Source organism: Acomys minous (genome assembly GCF_964271855.1).
Source record: "Acomys minous genome assembly, chromosome: 11".
In the NCBI taxonomy this organism is placed as follows: domain Eukaryota; kingdom Metazoa; phylum Chordata; class Mammalia; order Rodentia; family Muridae; genus Acomys; species Acomys minous.
The window spans coordinates 25168065-25189934 of record NC_140492.1 but is presented as its reverse complement, the minus strand read 5'-3'; the positions used below and the strand labels follow the sequence as shown (position 1 = coordinate 25189934).

The window sequence follows — 21870 nt, the reverse complement described above, 5'->3', positions numbered from 1 at the left end:
CAGCCCAAGTGAGAAAATTGTTTTGTAGTTAACAAAGCTAAAAGAAGTTGGAGACCTAAAGAGTGCTTTGACACCAGACAAGGAAATGCAAACTTTGGAATTTTCCCTGCTGGTTTTTTTTTTCCTTTTGCCTAGTGTTTCTTCACCATGCTTCCTTTCTGTCCCTTTGTGATGGTAATGTATATTCTGTACCATTTTATGTTAGAAGTATGTGATGTGTTTATGCACTGAGCCATCCACTCTCTCTATAATGTTTTAAAGGTGATATCTGTATTTGATTTGTTGTTGCATTATGTAAATATATACTTTACTAGGCACTAGGTTGTGAGTCACCAATAAGGCAACATTTCTATACAATCGTAGGTAATAATGCATGCTCCTTAAGAAGAGTAAAAAGAAGTTAGAGAGAAGAAGTTAGAATGATGTGAATAATGATTATAAAAGATAAAGTACAAGGAAGACAGTGTGTGGAAAATGGTAAATTAAAATAAGGAATCTTCAAGATGGGACCTAAGTACATGTAGTGTTTTCTGAGTACTCATTGATTAAGCTACTTTTAAGGTAGATAGTTTATTTCTCACAAACTCTTATTTCTGTTTTGAAAGCACACACACACACACACACACACACACACACACACACACACACAAACACAAACACAATATTTAAATAACTTGCTAGTAATTCTCCATTATAGTTTTGTTCTACCTGGAGATTGACATTTCTTGGTGATAAATCATTTCTTTTGTTCCTTGATATATCATATATAAAGTGATATTAAGTAACATACATCATTTTTTAAAAATATACAGAAATGAAATGAGGAGAAACCTGTGACTGGAGATAAGGTTAAATTGTAAAAATTAATATTGGTCCCTTTTTTAAAGCTGAATGTGCTAAACTGTATCATTTCTGTCCTTGTTTCTTTCCTTCTGGTCTTGCTAATACTTTAGATGACTCTGGTTTTCTTATTTTTGTCTGACAAAAATATAGTAGAGTGAGGACTGACATTTCTAGAGGCATAGATATTATTAAGGTTGCATCTGCCTCTAGTGTCTAGATTGGACTTGAAGATAATGGAAGAAGTGAAAAGTGACAATATAAACCTCTAAGTATGGGGTGAAGGGATTGCAGTTCCCAATGCACCAGATGAAGGAAAGGATTTTGACCAAATAAATGAAAAATTAATAAACAATAGTCAATTTCAATCCAATTTATGTTACCTTTGCTTCCCAATATAAACATTTGGACAAGCCTAGGCAAGTCACATTGTATGTATGTATGTATGTATGTATGTATGTATATGTGCTAAAAATAGCATTTTATCTTATTGTATTAATAAACATAAAAACTAATAGACATGCAAGGCTAAGTCGAGGATAGACAGTTGAAAAATTGCTCCATAATGAAGCAAGATGGCAGACAACACACTGTCAGCTGCACTGTGGTCACTGGTAACATCCTAAGTATTTCTGAAGGTGAGCAACTGTAATAACTGTGCTAGAGTAAAGCATTTAAGGTCTTATGCCCAAATCCTACATTTCATTCTTCTGACTTAAAGAATGAATCTTTAGTGAAACATTCCTGAGTTTCACTGGTCATAGAAACTTCTAGTTTAAGCTTTATTTATTGAAAATGGACACATAAATACTAAAATAAAAAAAAACATCCAGTTTCAGAAGAATCTCAGATATATTACATAATTTTATGTAGTCTTAGGGTATGTTTAAAATTAAATTCATTAAACACTAAATTAGCAGTTTCTATGGCCCTGTATTATGAGTGCCATAATAGCACATCAATACACTGTGATGGCCACTGCACACTTTTTAATGCATAGAGGCTCAGTCAATTTCATTGTGGAATATTTTATCAGAACTTGTTATTAACACTCACTGTTTATTACAAACTTATAAATAAATGAATATACTTATCTAGAATTTCTGAAAAGTTTGTATGATGGCATTAATTATTATGTGTAAGCAGGTATATATTTTCCTATATCTTAGCAAGCTGTACATCTAATTGAACCAATAACAGTATTACTTCTCAGAAATTGGCATTTAGTTCAATACAAACAATATGTGATATTCTTGCATTATTTTTCTCAGATTACATTCTTCAGCAGTTATTTTATGATATATGAGAATTAAGCTTTTGAAGCTTTTCCATTTATAGAAAGTTGTTCTTCATGACTACTCACAGTAATTATGTCCTAGTAATGATATTAAATGATCTTTGATACATTCACAACAAATCTCATTCTGAAACCTGGAGATAATTTCTTTAGATTATTTCAAGAAGCAACATGCATCAAGTTTTCTTAAAATGATGGCGTGAGACAAGTGTAAATAAAAGATAAGGGGGTCTTGAAGTAGAACTATTCCCAAATTTCTGAGAAATCACCAGATTGATTTCCATAGTGGTTATACAAGTTTGCACTCTCTCCAGCAATGGAGGAGGATTCTACTTTCTCTACAACCTTGCTAGCATGTGCTGTCACTTGAGGTTTGTATCTTAGCCATTCTTGCTGCCTTAAAGTGGAATCTCAATGTTGTTTTGATTTGCATTTCCCTGATGACTAAGAACAGGACATTGAACATTTCATTAAATATTTCTCAGCCATTCAATATTCTTCGGTTGAGAAATCTCTGTTAGTTCTGGACCCCATTTTTAAATTGGATAATTTGATTTGGTCACATTTAATTTCTTGATTTCTTTTTTTTTCTTTTTTTTCTCCTTTATTAATTTATTCTTGCTACATCTCAATGGTTATCCCATCCCTTGTATCCTCCCATTCTTCCCTCCCTCCCATTTTCCCCCTATTCCCCTCCCCTATGACTGTTCCTGAGGGGGATTACCTCCCCCTGTATATGTTCATAATCTATATGGTGCTATCTCAGAAAAATGGGAATAGGGCTTCCTCAAGACCCAGCTATTCTACTCCTAGGAATATACCCAGAAGATGCTCCAGCACACAACAAGAAAATTTGCTCAACCATGTTCATAGCAGCCTTATTCATAATAGCCAGAACATGGAAACAGCCTACGTGTCCCTCAATAGAAGAATGGATAAAGAAACTGGTACATATACACTATGGAATACTATTCAGCTATTAAAAACAAGGAATTCCTGAAATTTGTGGATAAATGGATTGAGCTAGAAATGATCATAATGAGTGAGTTAACCCAGAAGCAGAAAGACTCAAATGGTATATACTCACTTATATCTGCATATTAGCCCAAGGGGCATGTCCCACCAAAGCCTTCACTTACCAGGAAACTGAGACAGAGGGGAGGACATTCTAGTGGGACTCTAGATGAGAGAAACATGGGAGAATGGCAAAGTAGAAGGATCCAGAGGGTCCTAGAAGCCTACAAGTAGAACATTATGATAGGCAGATTTGGGCCCAGGGGTCCTGCTCAAACTAAGGCACCAGCCAAGGACAATACAGGTGGTAAACCTTAAACCCCTCCCCAGATCTAGCCAATGGACAGAACACTCCCCACAGTAGAGTGGAGAGTGGGATATTACTTTCTCACATACTCTGGTGCCTCACCTTTGACCATGTCCCCTGGAGGGGGAGACCTGGTGGCACTCAGAGGAAGGACAGCAGGTTACCAAGAAGAGACTTGATACCCTATGAACATAATTTCTTGATTTCTTTATGTCTTTTGGATATTAGCTGTTGAGGGATGGCCTGATGTATTTTGATGCTAATTAATGTTTGTTGTTCACGTGACCCACCTTTTGCTTAATAAAAAGCCATCCCACCTGGCCAGGGCACAGGAGAAAGGTAGGGATAGGAGAGAGGAATTCTGGGAAAATTCTGCCAAGAGGAGAAAGGAGAGTGACCTGGAGTGAAGAGAAAAAGACTACCATGGGTTAGATAGAGAAGCACATAGCCAGCATGGATGGAGAATCTGGCCCAGAGAAAGAACATGAACAAATATATGAGATTATAGGTGGGATGTAGCTCGATAAAAGTTTAGAAGCACATGGCATGGGATTGAAACAGATTTCCCAAGCCTGCCCCACTATGAGAGGTAATATAGATGATTGATATCTGCCCTGCCCAAGTTAACTAAGGCTATTTTAAAATATAACAAGTGTCTGTGTCTTAATTAATTGCTAACCCAGCCTACAGATAACACAGATAATTTAAAGACAATGATTAGCCCTCTGTCCAGATGTAGGGTTGTTGAGGATATTTTCCCAGTCTGTAGGCTGTTGTTTTGTTCTGTTCATAGTCTCGTTGCTTTACAGAAGCTTCTCGGTTTCATGAGGTCACATCCATCATACAACAAAGCATATTTTCTCAACTATGTTCTTAGCAGCCTTATTTATAATAGCCAGAATCTGGAAACAACCCAGATGTCCCTCAGCTGATGAGTGGATAAAGAAACTGTGGTACATTTACACAATGGAAGACTATTCAGCTATTAAAAACAAGGAAATCATGAAATTTGCAGTCAAATGGATGGAACTAGGAAAAAAAGCATCCTCAGTTAGCTAACCCAGACTCAGAAAGACACACATTGTATATACACATATATAGGCAGATATTAGCCACATAATACAGGATAATCATACTACAATCTATACCTAAAGAAGCTAAATAACAAGGAAGACCTTAGGGAAGATGCTTAATTCTCATTCAGAAGAGCAAACAGAATAGATAGCAGAAGCGGTTGAAGAGAAGGGACACAAAGGAAGCCGAAGGCAACCATAGAGATCCTTTGAAAGATTCCACCCTATGGGGCTTGAAGCAAATGCTAAGACTAATAGCCAAACTCTGGGGTGGAGTGCAAGAAGTCGTCTGGAAGAGTTGGGGGACAGAAAGAACTAGAGGAAACAAGAGCTCCACAATGAGAACAATAGTGCCAGAAATATGGGTGTGAGAGGGTGCTGCAGAGACTGATGCAACAACCATGCATAGTGAGGACCTAGACCCTCTGCTCAGACATAGCTGGTAGGTCCCATAATATGAGATGTAGCTGATGGGTCTCATAATATGGGAGTAAAGATTACTTCTGACATGGACTCTGGGGCTCACTCATTGATTACTTCTACCTGGTGGGGTGGCCTTGCCAGGCCAAGGAAGAAGAGGATGCAGGCAACCAGATGAAACTTGATAGGGTGGGGTCAGATGATAGGGGAAAGGCGATCCCCATTATTGACTACCAGTGGATGAGGGATTGAGGGAGAGAGGGTGGAACAGGGAGGAGATGAGGGATGGGGCTACAATTGGGATATAAAGTAAATAAATTTAAAAAGTTAAAGTAGTAAGATATGGGCTAGAGAGATGGCTTAGTCATTAAGAATGCTTTAGCTGGTTGTTCTTCCAAAGGTCTTGAGTTCAATTCCCAGCAATTAACTGGTCGTGCAGAGGACCAGGTCCAATTCACAGCACCCACAATGGACCTCGCATCTGTCTCTAACTCCAAGATCTTGACACTCTCAGGTTTTCTTACTGGCAAAACATTAGTGCACATGAGGTAAAAATAAATGAGTTATTATATATAATTAAAAATAAATAAGATAATGGGCTCTTTCTTGCTCTTCCCTTTAACTTCTTTTCACTCCATGGGAGGTGAGGATACCTTTACATTCATCTTACAAGAGCTATTGACAAAATTGAAAATAGATTATAGATAAAAATTATTCAAAGGTAATTTGTAACACAATAAAGTAATGTGCTTACCCAAAATGATTTCTGGTTGATTAAGTATATGCAGAGAAACTTTGGAAAATATTATGACTTATGGTCCTGTCTTTTGCATATGAAGGATTTCCTACCATGACCTGTGGTCTGAAGTAGTGTGTAGTGGTATACACATAAAGAAATAAAGTTTGTGGGGATATTTAGTACAGGATATTTTATATAAAATTCCATACATGCTAATAAAGTTCGTTAATCAACAAGAGTTTCCAGGCTTGTCTTGAATGCATTGTGTAGACTGGACAAGATATAAACTGGCAATTCTCCTTCCTCAAATGTTCTAGTAGCTGAAATCCCAGGCTTGGACTAAGAGATGCTTGACTACACCCTGAAACCTTTTCCATTCATCAGAAATCAGATTTTCCTAAACCTGTTTCTCACTGATTCTTCACTACCTATTTACAAACTCTCTTTTGTTTCTAAATAATCATAACTCTGGAGATACAAAGGTCCTTTGGAATTTCACAGGGCATTGTCTAAACTTACTATTATACTTAGCTAACTGATGTTTCTGAATTACAAATATCTTTACTGTTTCCAAATATAATCATTCAAAACTTCACAAATATGTTCTTAGGTCAATGAATAAAAGGGTCAGGGATTTTCATTTAAGCTCTACTTTGTGTCCCATGTGACCATGTCCCTGAATGTTGCCCTTAGCCACAGGTAGGTAGAAAAAGAGCCCTTCCCAAGGAAAGCTGAAGTGTATGGGGTTGATCATTCCTAAGCTACCGAGGCAGATAAGGAAGGAAACTTGGAATGTTACTTTATTTAGGAAAGATTCTTTAAAACTGTAATCCAATTGAACCTTTTATAATCAAATCATTATGAATGATCCAGATGATAAGAGGAAGAGGCCAAATGAAAACAAAGTAATGAGAATTGTGTAGCCAGGAGCCACCGGTTGACACGACGTTTTAACTTTCCCAGACATGTATAAGAACAAGCACGTTTGTGACAGGTTAGTCCAGCCTCACTGTAGCACTAGCACTGTGTCTCCCAATGGTTTTTTTTTATTCCATTCATGAACCAGACAACACAGCTGTTGCACCTCACTGGACTATGCACTTTATAATTTCCTGGGCAGTTCTAACTGAGGTCTCAACTTATCACAATATAGGTGTACTATATAGATTGTCTTTCTATATGGTCAACAAGTAATATGTTTTATTAAATAATGTGATTTATTTTTATGAAAATTTGATGTTATCATACCAAGTACTGCCAAAAAACTCCAAAAATTAATTTAGCTGTGAGTTAAGTTGACACATCATATATTGAAAGTAATATCATTTCTCCATACACAATCTGTTATTTACAAATTCAACTCAAATGCTGTTCTATTTCCTTGTATGTGCTGTCTTTAGTCATAAGGAAGAATATTTCAAATATATCTTAAGTTTATACAGATATCATAGGAAGAGAAATGACACTGTGTAGGTTACACTAGGAGAAACCCATACAAAAATTTCAATCACTTTCCGTGCTACTCTGCAGTAAAACGAAAAATACAGGAGACAGACAGAGCAGTTATTCTGCTATCTTGTCTCCTGCTGTTTTAGGAATATGAGAACCACTGTGCTCAGCATGATTCAAAAGCTTGCCTGGGGTAGTATGTCTCCAAGCACAATAGCTACGGCTACCACCTCTTTCTTTAGGAAGACAGCCACATCTCTAGAGTGAATTGTCCAGGTTCAGATAAACAGGCTGATTGTTAGAAGTTTATTGGTTATATTCTCATGAGATCGGGACAAGGCAGTCAGCACTTGGGCAAGCTTTTTAGAATGGTGCTAACTGTCTCTTTCTCAAGAAAGGACCATTTTGGTCAACAATATCTTGATGAAATTAAAAGTAGAAAAGGAATCAACCCCAGGCTTCTGAATAATAGCAATTGATTGCTACCCACTGTCAGGACTGAGAAACTTACATGGAATCTGAGAGGTGCCATTAAGTTAAAGAGATAGGGAGAAAGAGGAGAAAAAGAGAAAAAGAGGAGGGGGATGATTCAGTGCATTGTCTAGGATGGATAAAAAGTAGGTAGCAGCAAGAATCTAAAAATAATAAGGAAGAAAAACACAGGTTGTGATCATGTCTCATATCTTTGCAATAAAGATCTTTCCACTCATTTTCTTTTTAAGTCCTAGCTAGTTAATACCTCATTTTATAGGTCAAAGAAAGTGTGTATAAGTAAACGATAAATTATAGGAGTGACTTTTTTGTTCTCCTTTTGTTTGACAGTCTAATCAAGGATTTACTTAGTAACTATGAACAGAGAAGGTGGCTGTGACTGTCCTCTCATTTTGTCACTAAAGGTTTTTTAAAGGTCAATAGGATTGATGATAAAAGTGCTCTGGGCTCCCCAATTTTCCAAAAAAAAAAAAACATTTTATAATTTCATGAAATTTTCTTGCTTAAAGTAAAAGCACATGTAAGAATTAAAAACAACACCTAAAAAAAAAATTCAGCTATACATTTTGTTCATTGATACAAACTTTTGTAAATAAAAGGAATTATAAACAGTACACACACTCCATTTGTCCATTTTTCTTATGCAAATATCTTTATATCATAACTTAATAAACACTATCTCAGGAAGCTGATAGCACAGGAGTAGTTGTAGGGCCTGATGACTGTACGGGAGTAGCCCAGAGCTGAAGAGAAGCACTGTCCGTTAGTCACATGTCCAAGTACTAAACTTGAATGCCAACAGTGGCACGGCCGACTTGTTAATCACAACTGACAAGCAGAGCCAATAAAATTTGCTCTTCTGGTTAACAATTCCAAAGAGATCCAATGTCTTTGGTAACTTGAGATTCTAATATCTCTAATTAAAAGGAAAAAGGTGTGTAATCTCTGAGCTCTTGTTGGGCACACATGGTAGGACATAGTCTAGACAGAGCAATATGTAAACACACACACACACACACACACACACACACACACACACACACTACCATGTAATAGCAAACTTACTTTTGATAGTGGAGAAATAGGGTTCCAAGGGAGTAAAAGAATGGGCATGATTAGACCACTAGGGTCCGTCAGGTCCCATGTGTGGCTCAGTACCTAACAGCTGACTCATCAACACTGAAGCAAATAGCTAGTACCTTTCATTTGTGCCCATTCTAAAGATCTTGGAAACTCTTTAAAAGTGGCCTGCATTTTAAAATGCTACATATGAGACAGTAATCACTGACAGTAACAATACAGCACTAAGGTAGTTTGAAATAATTTATAATTATATATATAAAAATGTTTTTCTAATTACTCTCTTGTAATATATATCCCCAAATGACATAATTTAAGATATATATATATATATATATATATATATGTGTGTGTGTGTGTGTGTGTGTAAATTCTAAATGAAAAAACATAATATGACTTTTATGAGAAAGTATGTAAAATTATTCAGATAATAAAATTTTGTGTCAAAATTAAATGTGTCAAATTATCAAACTCTGATGGGCAAGGCTTTTGGGTTTGTATTCTTTCTTGATTTCCAATACCCGGATATATCTTAATAGAGTATTCTTAAATACAATTAAAATAACTAAAGCATTTAAAGTTCAGAAAATAAGCATACTTTTATATTTACCTTAAATAAAAGAAGCCGATAAAAAGTGAAAATTTAGTTCATATGACGAGTCTAAGTGAGTTAGACTGCCATGGGAATATTAATGATTTCTTTTTCAATAATTTGTCAAAATATATTCAGTTCTGCAAAGTTCTACTCATTTGTAAATTTTCTTTCAAAGTCATACAGCAATTTTTACATGTGACAGAATTTGGAATGCTGCTAATTTTTCTGCTTAACTACTTTGAAATAACAAGTCTATGGCTAGCCTGGAGATCAATAGTGTCGCGCAAGAGAATGAAAAATAAGCCTGACATGAAGAAACACTGCTCTGATAGACTCTGTTTACAAATCACAGAATAAATCCTAGTAAAATGGCTGAAAGAAAAGAGAAGAAAAAGTGTCTCAGTGGGAAGTAAAATGTTTCTTTTCTGTTGCAATAAGAAAGACAAAAAAGAAATAGTCAAGCCTGGACTGCACAATCACAAGTGACAGCCACTGTTGTTTCTTTATTTTTATATCTCCTATGTTTCAGGGTTGGAGCGTCTCTACAGTCTTTATTATTGTTGTTTTACATACAAGGTGTGGAGTCCCCTGAAAGAGATTTGCTGATTGACAGACTCATTCTCAGTTTGGGGATCACAATACAGCAGAGAGCACCGGGAGCCTCAGTGAGCAGGTGTTAACCTTATTGCACTGAATACTTTGCTTTACCAGTCCCTAATATTCTGACTTCAGAATTCTTAAACAGATGTTTTCGACAGATTTTCTCCACTTTCTGTTTCCATGGAGTTGTCTCTCACCTGCTTAATTGCTTCTTTACCCAGAAATGAAAAACAATATGTACATGAAAAACACATCCTATGATCCCCTGTGAGAAGAAAATTGCTTCTCTGGATTCTATGCTTTCACTTGCTTCTCTCTGAATATTGGAAACAGTAGTAGAGAAGAAACTAACTTCTTCAGCAGATGTTAAGACTCCTGAATAACCACCGTCATTCTCTAGTCAAGTTAGTCATTTGATCGATCATTATGATCTCTTGAGCCCTACAGCTCTTCCCCCAAATACCTTTGTTTTGTTCTGTTTTGTTTTGTTGTATAGCTTTTTGGTAAAGATTCAAAGACTGAACATAGGGTTGGAGAGATGTCTCAGCAGTTACGTGCATTTAATGTTTTTGAACAGAAGGAGAAGTCAATTCTCAATAAGTGCTGAGAATTTTGTCAGGGTTTATCAGTTTCTAGGAACCCCAGATCAAGAGAGATCTGATACTTCTGGCCACTTCGTGCACTCACTGGAACTGCTCCCCCGCCCCCCATGTATATGTATATAACAAAAAATGAAGAAAATGTGGCTATCAACTTGAATGCTGTGTGGCAGGCCATGGAGAAATTTAAGGGATTATGGGTAGGAGTGGCTGGAGGAAATGAGAAAAAGAGGGCAAATTGTGTAATTCTATTTTAATTGCAGTAATAAAATGAATATTTTAAAATTATACTAAATATACAAAACAGTATAAATATAGACTTGAACTTGGTGGTTCACATCTGTAATCCCCACCTAGGGGAGATTGAGACAAAACAGGAGTTCAAGGATAACCTCTGCCACAGATGAATGGTATGGAAAAATGAGAGAAAGAGAGAGAGAGAGAGAGAGAGAGAGAGAGAGAGAGAGAGAGAGAGAGAGAGAGAGAGGAAGAATAAGGAGGAGGAGGAGGTAGAGGAGGAGGAGGAGGAGGAGGAGGAGGAGGAGGGAGAGTTTTTAGATAAGTAGGACAACCATGCCAAATGTCCCACCATGCTACCACTACCTGAACATAAGAATGCTGCTTATTCTGTGTCTGTCCTAACTTGTGGAGGAACTATGAACAAAACACTTTTTTGTATTATTAATTAAACATTTTACATATACATTTATATTATTATACATATACACAATAAGCTACCTATAGCAAGAAGAACCATGGCACAATGAGGAATTATATAAATGCTGCATTCTTAGTGTTTGGGTATTTATATTTGACAGCCTTGAAGAAAACATCTTTCCTATCTTGGTGCATCTAAAATTCAGAATGTAAACAATCTCCATCACATCTTGGCATTATCAACTTAAAACATCTATCTAGACCTAAAACCATCTTAACTCTTAAACAACTAAGCTTCACTGTAAAACTAAGTTACCTGGTCTTCAACTTCATCAGAGACTTGAGAAGGAATAAACTTGATTACTTGAGTATGCTGGGAGTGCAGATTAGTAGCTTTCCAAATGAGATGACAGAGATAGTTTGCTACCTGAATAGTTACCCAAAACTCTCTATGCCATTGGAACATCATCTTCAGTCTTCTGGCCCAATATATCAGACAGACATGTTTGTGAGGCAGGAACTACTGAGGACTTGCTTACACTGTCTTGATAGAGTTTGGCCGTCCACTCTGCCTGCATCCAAGCTTGCCCTTTTTAAGGCAGAATTCTATCTATGGTAGAAATGAGGACATTTTGCTAAGTGGCTTGTTTGTCACATTTGAAACCATCTCTATAAGGATGTTCTTTGATGCCCATTATCCTCTTTGAGGTAAGCTGGGTATTGTCAGAAATTAACCTGTCTCATTGTCAGTGAAACTTTAAAATAATAAAAATATTTTAAATGTCATATTATACATGTCTCTGAGGTTTTGAAGAACTTATCTAACTAGCCTAGCTTATCTTTCTATAGAATCATATCTATCTGATGCACCTAAGATGTATATTCTTGTGTCAAAAATAGACTAGTAATTGACATGTACATGATTTGATCAACTAACAATTAATTTGTATACCTTTTTAATCCTAAACATCCTCCAAATAGCACTTTCAAAGTATTGGAAGTAAACCTTGTATTATAATTGAGTTATATGGGTACCATACCTCATATTAGAATATATATATATATATATAATATATATATACATATATATATAGTGAAGAATAATTCTACATTTGAATTCTATTCCACAGAATCTAGATTTAAACTTATTTTGCATCTATACACAAAATTATATACCAGTGAATTAAAAATAACTGTGAGGGACAATTAAGATGTTAAATTGAAGAGCAGATTCACTAATCTACTTTTTTTCTATCTTCCCTATATATTTCTATATTATCCCTTCTTTCTTTTCAACCCCTCTCTCTAAACCTAAATATGTACAATAAAGGAAAAGAGAGACATCACTGAGTCTAACCTTGTTTTCTCTCTAAATAAGACCAATAATAACTTGTAAGCTACTCCCATTGATAATAACCCTCTATAGCCCAAAAAAGCAACCAAAAGCCCACCCAATCTCCTTAACGTAAATGGGATATCATTCTCTTAAGGTTTCTTCCAGCTGATTTGGGATGAATAATACATTTGTAGGGGCCTAAATAAAATTGGGGAAATGTTTAAGCAAACTAGGAATGACATTTCTGGTCGAGTTTCTGAATGTTGAGTAATTTCAGGTTTATTAGAGTCCTGGGTGGGACAGTTTGAGATGCTGGACCAATTGTGACTGGAAACTTTTTTTGAAAGTGTCCTGGGAGCTGTCTTGTTCTGATGAGGAATAGGAGTTGAAGCACTTGGTGCTGGAACATGAAGGATACAGGATGTCAGTATCCAACATGCTGAGAGGAATGAAATACTTTAATGAGCCAATTAATGACAGTTTTTTGGGGGGATAGGGAGTACTTCAATGTGGTAGAAATGAGAAAGAAAATGTGAGGCAGAACTTGCCTGTCTGTGAAGACAGTGACTCTGGTTTTGTTTCTTTTAATGAGCTATTGATTTGTAATTTCCCCTGGTCAGTATTGTGTATATATGACTTTGTAATGAGTTGTTGGTACCATGTATACCCGGAGTTCATGCTATTGATCTTTCGCTGTGAGAAAATTAAAAAAAAAAAAAAGCAATCCACCGTGAGAGCAGGAACCTGTCACAAAGAAGGTTGTGCACAACAAATATCTGTTTTCCAAAGGCTATACTGTCTGTGGATGCCAGAAGCCTACAAATAAGTCTCTCACACTTCTGATGGGTTTGTCTTGAGCATTCATGCTTGGTTATGGTGAAAGGTATCATGTGACTGCCATACCTGCCTTCCAGAGGAGTGAGGACAATCCTTGTGGACTCTCATCTTCCTTTTTCTTTGAACTCACTGTCACTTCCCACTGTCTCCTGCCTAGAGACTAAATGATCTGAAGTACAGAATTATTTCTCTTGCTTTTCCTCTGATACAGCCTATCAATTATCACCCTTACTTAAATATCCAATTATAATTGTACTGGCTTGACTTATATTAATATATATAATTAAATATAAAGGTAAGGAAAAAAGAATTTTTGTACATTTTTGCTTTTGTAAAAAAAAACTTAAAACTGAAGGATTGCTATGTAAGTAGTAAATGTAGTAGATGAAATGATAAAAATATCAATGAAATTGTAAGTTATTTAAGGGAAACTGCCGAGAAAGTGGATTTGACTGGGGACAGAGAGAAGTTCATGGCAGATGAAAATGGAAAATGTATACTACATAAATTATGCCACAATTAGAATGTGCTGAGGTTTAATACACATGCTTAAAACTGGAGAGAAGGGAAAATCAGGTGTTAGAAGTTTTATTTTGGGGGCTGGAGGTTTAGTTTAGAAATTAAAAGCATTTGGTATTCTTGTAGAGGCCGTGAATTCAAATCCTAGAACTCACACGATGGCTCACTACCATCCATACTATAGGTCCAAATGCTAATCTCTGTGGGCACCAGGCATGCCCATGTTATACAGACAAACATGCATGTCAAATGTTCATACATATAAACTAAATTGCACAAATATTATTATTATTATTATTATTATTATTATTATTATTATTATTATTAATTATTATTATTATATTTTGATTTTTCAAAATAGGGTTTCTCTGTGTATCCTTGGCTATCCTGGACTCACTTTGTAGATCAGACTGGCCTCAAACTCACAGTGATTCACTTGCTCTGCCTCCCTGAGTGCTGAGATAAAGAGCATGTACATCCATGTCTGCCTTATACATCTTTTTATTTTGTATTTAATTAATTTATTCAGATTACATCTCAATTGTTATCCCATCCCTTGTATCTTCTCATTCCTCCCTCCCTCCAACTTTTACCCTATTCCCCTGCCCTAGGTCTGGGACCCAGTGGGACTTCCTCCCCCATTAAATGGTTGTAGGCTATCAAGTTTCATCTTCGTAGCCTGCTTATTCTTTCTCTGAGTGCCACCAGGCCTCCCCACCATGGAGAAGTTGTCAAACATGGGGTACCAGAGTTCACATCTGAGTCAGTACCTACTCTCCACTCAGCTGTGGAGAATGTCTTCTCCATTGGCTAGATCTGAGAAGAGGGTCGATGTTTACTGCTTGTACTGTCCTTGGTTGGTGCAGCAGTTTGAGCAGAAACCCTGGGCCCAGATGTGTCCATCATGATGTTCTTCTTGTAGGTCTAGGACCCTCTGGATCTTTCTATTTCTCCAATCTCGCCTACTTCTCTCACCTAGAGTCCCAGTAGGATGTCCTCACAACTTTCCCAATCTCCTGGAAAGATAAGACATGTGACATGCCTCTTTGGCTAGTGTCCAATTATACGTGAGTATATACCATGTGAGTCTTTCTGCTTCTGGGCTAACTGACCCAGTATGATCATTTCTAGTTCCATGCATTTGTCCACAAATTTCAGGATTTTCTTGGTTTTTTTTTATAGCTGAGTAGTATTCCATAGTGTAAATGTACCACAGTTTCTTTATCCATTTTTTGACTGAGGGGCATTTAGGTTGTTTCCAGGTTCTAGCTATTACAAATAAGGCTGCTATGAACATGGTTGAGCATACACCCATGCCTAGCTTACACATCTTTTAAAAAGTTTTGATATTATTTTCTAAAATATTATAGCAGCATTTGTACATAGAACCAAAGAAAGTATCTACTAGATTTGTTTTTCCTACTGTGTAGGACATATTCTTCAGACCTAGTGTCTCCTTTGTGTGATTGTCAATTTTAACAATAATTGATATAATGTCTCCTAAGGTTAAAAAGATAGAATTTTATAAAGTATCATAGTTTACAATTAAAATAGGTTATAATTATGCTTAAATAAGTAAAATGTTTTTTAAGAATAAGAGAATACAGAAAATCTAGAAAACATAAACATTATAAATTAGAATAAATAGTAATATGGGTGACATATATCTCTTGAGTATATTTTTTGTTTATATAATGATTTGCATTTCTATTACCATAGGACCATGTGGGGAAAGCCTTTGCATCCAAATACCTGCTGGGCTTGTTACTTCATCAACTCTAAGATTTAAAAGGATATCAGTGAAATTCTAGTAGGAGAAATATGAGCGATATCCAATAAAGTTTAATGACTCAAAATGTGATGTGCTTTAGGTTATAAAATAGTATATATGAAGCAATTTTAATTGAAAGGATGGTTTGCATAGTCAGGAGTAAGTATGGAAATTGAAATTTAATCAAAGCTCTTAGGGATGAATGAAAATATAGATTTTTTTTTTGAGAACCAAGGCTGTATGTAACAATTTTTTCTCTTGAATACCTCAAATAGCAAGAGTTAATTGGATTTATATCAGCAAAATCTGACAGACTGATAATCAAGGTGTCCCTGTTTCTCAGAAAGTATTCTCTCTAGGACTTTCTTGAGAACAGCATTTTGAATGAGAACAAAAATTCCTTATAGGGGTTGTTAGAAGGTCACATTGAAGGCTAATAAGTTGCATAAACAGAAGAGATAGGTAATAAACGATACAATATTTGCTTTCTAAGGTAAGCCACTGTACCTTCTCATGAAAATTATGTTCATTATTCACAACAGAAATAGATGCAACATTTTACAATTGCTGTTGCCTTGTTAGGCTCAAAAATTCTAAATATATTTCATTTTAAATTAGGTACAGTAAATTTCAATGAGAATAAAATATTTTATGTGCTTGTATTTAGTAAATGTAAGAATGGGTTAATGGAGTCTGGGAAGCAAAAGCCATATCCAGCTTTATAGGAGCAATGGCTTTTTTTTTTCCATATAAAGCTTTTTAAGCTAGAATAATGAGTACATCAGTCAAGATGGGTTGAAAATGAAAATGCAATCATCTAGCAGCTCAGTTCAGGATGTAATTATGTTACTTATGTAAACATGTTAGGGAGGTACAATGCAAACCAGGCTCTAGGAGGATAGATAGTTTATGCATTAGAGAATTCATATTAAAATATCCTAACAGTAACATAAAATCATTGTAGGGGAACTGACACTTTGCCAAATTGCAAAGATATTTTCTAGAATATCATTTGACCTTACATTTGAGTTTAAGTAAAACACATAGTTAATGAAGATGATATATGATCTAAATAATATTTTGTAGTAATCTGAATGGTAAATTAGAGTTACATCATTATTAATAGACTGGCTCATTCAGTGCTCCCATATAAGAAACCTTGGTTTCAAGGTCAAATGTAAGGACATTGACTATTTTTCTGTAATATTTTCAGCATTATTAAGTAACTAAGTAAAGCTTTAAGTAATATTTAATCTTGCCATTTAACACAGGAAAAATCTTAAAATAGGTTGAAATTATCCACTTTAAATTAAAAATATCTCTTCTCTTTAAAAAATTACTGGGCAACACATTTAAAGCTTAAAATGACCTAACATATTTTATAAGATGTTTGGATGAAAACTAAGATTTTAAGGAAGTTCTGCAGTACCATTTAAGGGACTAAGCTGCAGTTTAGAATACCTGGCTTATTAAAGTAACAATTCTCAAATCCAATTCTTTGTTTGATTACCATCTTGTTCCATTAATATTGCTGTCATTTGCTTTATTTTGAAATTTGTGATTAAGCCTGAATATTTTATTGCAATAGTGTCTTATGCACAGAGGGATCTGTGGCCAGAGAGAGAAGGCATTATGAACATATTGGATGCAACTAACTTTTAATAAAATATGCTATATTCCTATGTCGTCCTTAAAATGTAACTTCTTCAAACAGCCATAGGATGAGAACACACCTGAAGTGTTTTATCTTTCTTTAGAGTAGATATTTACCTTTGAAAACCAAATAAGGACCTTACAAGCCAGATGTAGAGATGGCTAAAATACAGTTCAAAATAGTCTGTACTCAGTAATAAATAAACGCTCTTTGATCTAATTTTTTTTCATCTACAAATGTGGTATCAAGTTTGTGAAGCTTAGTCATTAAGAGTTCGTTTTCTGTAGGCTGCAGAGAGGACAGGTGGTTAAGAAAGGTTGCTTCCTGCTTTTGCAGAGGATCTGAGTTCATCTCTAAGCACGATATCCAGAAACTCTTAAACAACTGTGCCTCATTTCCAGGGACTCTGACACCCTGTTCCACCCTCCATCATCATCCTCAAATATATAAATAACATGTCCATACCTACACACATACATACATATGTACGTACATACATACATACATGCATATACACATATATTCATCCATAGATAAACACATACACACATACATGCATATACACAAACCTACGTGTATGCAGACATATACTTATTCATGCATAGATATGCATGTACATATGTATATACACAATTTTCCTAGAAATGTAAAGAACACGGAGTCTGCCCTCTGACTTCAGGGCTGCTACATTTGCTTAAAAGTCCAGAGCCTTAGCTAGATTTTTGGTTGATTTTTATTTCCAAAACACAATCAATATTCTCCTTATGCATTGCTTCATTATAGGAATAACCAAAATATAATTTTTAAAAATTACAATTTTCCAAACATATAATAAATGAAATTTTTACCCCAGAGAAATGCTAGTTAAAAAAAAAACTCTGCCTTTTCTTTACAGTATTATCAACAGTGCAAGGATTCTAGGCTTTATATTTTCCCCCGTGTCCATTACTGGCTCCTATACTTTCACTTATGAAAGCAGAAACTGCTCATCTATTTAGGTAGAAGAAAAAAATCATTCATGTTTTTAATGAAATTATGATGAGGTTAAGTAAAATTAAAATGCGTGTCCTTGGTAAACATATTAATTCAAGTCTAACCGTGTAATTAGAATGCTGAATTATTAGATGGAGATTGGATGAGTTTTTCTTGGATGAATGAATATTCACTATATATCCCAAGACACCTTCCAATTTCATAAGCATTCTAATTGTGTCCTTCTCCTATCATTTTACTCTTATGATTTATAGTGTTCCCTTATCACATCTTCTACATTAGAGCAAACTTTACACCTATCTGTTAGTTTCTTGATTTTTTCTCTGTTCTGTTTTATCTTGAAATGATGCATTGAACTCCATTTTTTTTATTAAATTCATTCTATTTGGCAGAACCTACTTCAATAAATGCCAAATAAGATGTAATACACATAGTTTTAGTGAATGAACAGTTCAGAACACAAGTAAAATCATTACATCCTTGCTTATTTGCAAAGGTGGTACAAGAGGTATCATTCAAAATACAGATTATTCAAATGTAAAAGTCACCGAAATTAAAATCTATTTTGCGTAACTTTGTTACATATGTGTAGGAAAGAAAATGAGCATTATTTTAAAAAAGAGTAATGAAAAATCCACTCAATTTAATAGAAAACATCTACACAATATTTTTAAAACATCCTACATATTTGACAATTTAGATATTGAGCTATGTGCGTGTTTATTTGCTTTAACTAATGAAAACTGAAAATCTTATGCTTTAACAAGACACTAATACTGTAGGAGGAATATAAATTACATAAGATGATCACAAAAAAACAATCTTTTAAGCTTCCTTTTCTATAAGCAAGGTGACAGCAAATTATTTTTTTAACTTTTGCTTTAATCTCTGGATATGTGCATCCAATTAATATTTAAGTGATTTTTTTCTGTGTAAAACATTTTTTAAACCACAGAACACAGCATCTTAATACTAACATTACAGTTTTTCGAGCTGAAAGGCTGCCTTTTTTTGTTTTTAGTGTATTCCTTCTTCTCTCATAAATTAAATCTCGACAGCAGTTTCCTTTTTCCAGTGCCTCTCTCAACCTCTGCATCCACTCTTCCCCCCTTTCCTTTCAGAAAAGGAGACTCCTTCCAGGGATAGCAACCAAACATGGCATACCAAGTTGGAATAAGACTAGTCACCTCTGCTCATGCTCAGTCTTGAAAAGCCAACCCAGTAGGAGGAAAAGGGTCCCAAAAGTAGGGAAGACTCACAGACAGGCCCTGCTCTCACTGTTAGGAGTCCCACAAGAACACCAAGCTCACAACCAACGACATATATGCAGAGGCTCAGGCCCAAGTGAACTCCCTGATTGTTGGTTCAGTCTTTGTGAGTCACTGGGAGGCTAGGTTAGGTGATTCTGTGAGTTCTACTGTGGTGTCCTTGACCCCGTCTGTCTCCTACAAACCTTCCAGCCTCTCTTCCTCAGGATTTCCTGAGTGTCTAATGTTTGGCTGTGGGTCTCTGGGTCTGTCTTAATCAGTTGATGAATGAAGCCTCTCTGATGACAGTTATGCTAGGCTCCTGTCAACAAGTATAACAGAACGGTGTGGTCTTTGTGACTTCCACCATGGCGTATCGCGGCCAGGGCCAGAAGGTGCCAAAGGTGATAGTGCAGCCCATCAACCTCATCTTCAAATACTTGCAAAATAGATCTCGGATTCAGGTGTGGCTGTGTGAGCGAGTGAACATGCGGTAGAGGGTTGTATTATTGGCTTTGATGAGCACATGAACCTTGTATTAGATGATGCAGAAGAGATTCTTTCAAAAACAAAGTCAAGAAAACAACTGGGTCGGATCATGCTAAAGGGAGATAACATTACTCTGCTCCAGAGTGTTTCCAACTAGAAATGGTCACGCACCGGAGAAGTTAAGAAGGCAGTTCAGTGGTTTTAAAAGTGTCTTCTGCTCCGAGAATAGCCTGAAATGTTTATTTGTATTGTTTAATGCCCCCTATCCAGTGATAATAAATGCTGTGAGATTGTTTTTGTTAAAAAAAAAAAAAACAAGTATAACAGAACATATTAGGAATCATTTCATTTACTTTTTTTGTTTTGTTGTTTGTTTTGTTTTGTTTTTGCTGGTCTTGTTTGGTTCTATGTCTCTGGACTACCTAGCCCTCTGGATAGTGTCACAGCTAGGCTCCCTCTCCTGGCGTGGGTCTCCCGCTGAAGCAGTCATTGTTTTAATCAGTGCTTCCAATGACAGTTGAGGAAAGACCTGGCATTACTCTATAGTCCTATGTCTCAATTTCCCCACACCTTAAAACTTTTCTTCACAGACTATTTTTATTCACTTTATGTACTGGTTGTAGCCCCATCCTTCTTCACCTCCCGGTCCAACTATCCCTCCGTCCCCCCTCCCCCATCCTCTTCCTACTTTTCAGAAAAGGGGATAACCCAATGCAATCCTCCGCAGCTCATCAAGTTCGATCAGAACTGAGTGTGCCATTAGCCTTTGTGGACTGGCAAGGCCTTCTGCCCAAGTGAAAAGATGGCAAGAAAGACCATGCCACAGAGAGCCCCGCTCTCCTTGTTAGAGGAACCACGTGAAGCCTGAGCTGGTATGACACAATATTTTGCTATTTCAGATCATTCATTTACAATTTTCATATGTGTGTTAGATCTCCTTACCTTTAAAAGAGAAGGGCACTGCTCTACCAAATGGCCACCCACCTAGGCATATGCAGATAACACTAAGTGTATTAGGTGAGTTGAAAAAGAGCACATGATTTTGGGAAGAAAAAAATGGTGAAGGTGTTTAGGGCAAGAATTGGAGCAGAGGAAATAGCAGGTGAATTTGATTAAAATCCACAGAATGCCTGCATGTACAAAGCTCTTACGCAAAAAATACATTAATTAAAAATAAATAAAATTATTCTTTTTTGAGCATTTCCATTTTATTTTATTTCTTTTTCTTTCTTTTATGTATATTTTATTTATTATAAATATTCACATTACATCCCTATTCTTATCCTTTTGCTCTTATTTTCCAGTACTCACGCGTTCTCCCACTTTTACCCTATTCCCCTCCCCTAGACCTCTGATGGGTGAAGGAGGTGTCCTACCTGACTGTATGGCCACAGCCTACTAGGTCTCATCAGCATAGCAAGCATCCCCTTCCTCTGTGTGCCTACAAGCCTGTCTTGCCAAGGGACAGTGACCAAATCTTGGGTACCGAGGGCATGTAAGAAGTTCAGCAGAAGTCTTCCCTCCACCCTCCTCCTATACAATCAGCTGTTCATCCACTACATCTGAACAGGAGTTCTTGATTCTCTGCATGCCTTGTCTTTGGTGGGTGCATCATTTTGTGCAGGCTCCCCTGACCCTCTGTGTCCAGATCTGCTGGCCTTGATGATCTCCTAGTGGAGCTCCAGCTCCTTCCGGGACTTTCCATTCCCCGACTCTTCTCCACAACTCTCAGCGCTCCACCTAGAGTCCAGCTTCAAGTTCCAGTATCTGTCTCAATTCCCCACAGAGTGGAGTCTCTCAGAGATATACTTTGGCCTAATATCCACTTATAAATGAGATATACCATGATCGTCACCAACCCA

The 21870-nt window shown here is 36.2% G+C and overlaps 1 pseudogene across 1 annotated transcript; it reads left to right on the top strand.

The window, feature by feature from the left end:
• Positions 1-19870: 19870 nt before the first annotated feature.
• LOC311608505 (small nuclear ribonucleoprotein E-like) lies at positions 19871-20303 on the top strand (annotated as a pseudogene). The gene has a single exon. The product of its transcript is annotated as a small nuclear ribonucleoprotein E-like (transcript).
• The last annotated feature ends 1567 nt before the right edge of the window (positions 20304-21870 follow it).